Below are 3,217 nucleotides of genomic sequence, written 5' to 3' on the forward strand. Positions count from 1 at the left end.
TACAGTGGCGAATTTTTCTCTGTCGTTAAGAGCGTCAGAGTACCGCGACCAAACAATCCGCTTTAACGTGGACATGAGCGGCAGTCGGCATGAAACAGCCAATGCGGCGCAATGGCAAATACTCGCGAAGTTATATGACCGAGCTTTCTACGGCCGTGTCCCTAAGACGCGCGCTGCGAGATGCGCACCTATTCACTTATTTTCTTTATGAATGTTATTGTATGAGTGAGTTCGTGAAACACCTGGAGTCGTGATATTTCGAGTATGGGAATGTACTTTTTTATTAATCGATCAAATACTAATTTTATTATCCTATTCAACAACTGATTAATCTGCTACTCGTCGCTGTTCCCCTCGCCGTCGCATAACCAACGTAGTGGTATTGTACGACGGCACTTGGCGATTTCCGTGCTTCTGGATTACCTTTGCCCAATGAACGACACGGACACTCCCGTATAGGCGTGCGCTCATATAGTGCGTCAATATGGAGCGCCTGCTTACCGCGTCGCGTCGTATGGGTAGGCGTACCTGTGGCGGAGAGAAGGAAGGGGGTGGGCTCACTCGCGAGCACGTGCCAATATGAGTGCTTTGAGGTTAAGCCCAGCCCGGCGTGTATCGTTTGTATTTTACCCGGCGTGCTTACTACCACGTGCTTCGTGCTTGTAAGGCACGTGTAGGTTATACATGCGGCGTACGTCACTCTCGGAGGCGATACCGGACGCGTCGAATTGATGAATGATGCGCGTAATTAATGAAATAAAGATTCTTGCATTTTCTTTTTGCTGTAACGCGCGTGTTTGGACGATCTCTTTCTCTCTCTCTCTCTCTCTCCGGTCGCTGTGGGACTCGTCGCCTCTGCAGGTCTAGGAACAGGTCGCTCCGGTGACTCGTTACGTAGCACGTACACGTCTGCGCGAAAAAACGGAGTGGCGGCTAAGATTGGGGTTTACTCACAAATCACTCACACACTTCACAGGTGACCATGTGACGTAGGCGATATCAAACGGCTTCTACCGAATAATTTCGAGGTAGCACAGGCGTTTGATCTCTCGCATCGGCGATGGTTCACACGATGTAGGGCAACCTGATTGGACGATGACCGATTTCTCGAGGTGGACTCGGGTATCGTGGGCACATAAAACATTAACGTCCTGCAACGCTTCATTTATGCCGTTAATGGTCCGTACAGATGAGCTTACCTATAAATCAATGTAAATTTTTCATTGATTTATTACTGCCCTGCTTCAGCATAACTGCGTGCAGCGAAGGGTATGTAATCGGTAGCTTACTGATTGGTTATCAAGGTAGATGCCCATTAACTTATAATTACCTTATGCCCAGTGGCTATCGTTCAGCTTCTCGCTGAATTGAAAATCGAACTTACAAGGAGAGCTCTCCAAGTCCGGGTCACCGAATGCCCTGAAAATTTTTTTGTGATCTCCTAGTACATGATGATGATCCCCCATATAGTTAGTTTGATCCAATGGGCCCTTAAACAATACTTTTACGCATGCTTAAGATTTGAATATTATTTAACGATAACGAGTACCATATAATAGCCTATCAAGGTATCAGGCTTAAAACAGTCAATTCCAACTGACTTAACAGCATTGTTACTTTGTCTTTTTCAAGTTTTTAAACAGTTATTCAAAAAATAAACACTGTAGCTCAATTGGTATACTATACAAGTCTCAAAGAGCGAACCAATTTGAGCTAAAATTAAAATACTTTACTATAAGTATTGATGCAAAAGATTGAAATAAAACTTTTGCTCTATCCGTTCGGCGAAAGTGCTTTGTTTCGCCAATCGATTAGGCTAGAAGAAACATAACTTTTAACCACTCAAACAACTGCGTGCGAAAGTGTCTCACATATCGGTAACGTAACCTATGAACTAGTTTTTAATTGTAAAAATCATTAATTTCTTGTCACTATGAGCGATCCAATTGAATCATCCGACGAATCTACAGATGAAGAATGTGTGCTACGAGATTTTGACAAAGAAGCTCATGAAATTATTAATAGTGATACGTTATCCAAAAAGTCCTCAGACCGATACTTACAGGTGTATGAATCTTATCATGCTTGGCTGTCAGACAATGAAAAGAATCTTTCCAGCTCACATGAAAACAATTTGATTATATATTTTAAATACCTGAAAGAAAAGTGTAAACCTCCTACAATATGGAGTATATGGTCTATGCTTAAAAAAACTCTTAACGCCAGAGACGAGGTTGATATAAGCAGATTTTTAAATTTAAAAGCCATGTTAAAAACCAATTCAAAAGGTTATAAGCCGAAAAAATCATTGGTGCTAGAGTGGGATGAAATTTCAAAATTTATAAAAGAAGCAGATGATCTTGATAATTTAGCTCTGAAAGTAAGTAATTAGTATTTATTGACAATTTGACTATATTTTAAATAAATTTTCGTATTATGTCCCTATTTTCCAGGTAATTTTAATATTTGGAATTTCTGGTGCGCTGAGGTGTGATGAAATTTACAATTTGAAAGTGAACGACGTTGAAGATTTGAAAACCAAATACTTGGTATCGATTCAAACTTCAAAAAATGATTATAGCAGCGTTACAATTTCTGCGTTTCGCCAACTGATCATTGGACCGTTATTTTACGATATTGTGAAAAAGTATATTTCATTGAGGCTATATTTTATTGAGGTATATTTTATTTTGTTCGCTACGAAAAAGGACACTGTACGCATCAAGTTATAGGCATAAACACAATTTATGGAGCACCTTCGAAGATCGCCGAGCATTTAGGACTGAAAAATCCAAAATTATATACTGGTCACTGTTATCGACGAACTGGAGCGTCTCTTCTTGCCGAATCAGGTGCTAATTCTGCTCAAGTGAGGCAGCTAGGCGGTTGGATGTCAGAAAAAGTCGCCCAAGGTTATGTCGAAAATTCAATGCACAATAGGCAAAAGATTTTCAATGGCGTGACCAGTCAAGCACAATATTCTAAACCATCGACCAGTACTGATTCCTCGACACCATTAATTTATCAACCATCAACCAGTAAAGCTTCTTCCGTGCAAAATATTTCAAGCCCGAATAAAGAAAACGATGCTGACTTGATGGATTTACATTGGAGCGACTTTTCTACTGATATGGTATACCAAGAAAAAGCTCAGCCGACATTTTTGACCGCCAGAAACAAACCAATTTACTACAATGAAAAATTGTCGATAACTGCA

The sequence above is a fragment of the Trichogramma pretiosum genome, unplaced genomic scaffold, assembly GCF_000599845.2.
Source record: "Trichogramma pretiosum strain Unisexual culture from Peru unplaced genomic scaffold, Tpre_2.0 scaffold33, whole genome shotgun sequence".
NCBI classification, from domain to species: Eukaryota; Metazoa; Arthropoda; class Insecta; order Hymenoptera; family Trichogrammatidae; genus Trichogramma; species Trichogramma pretiosum.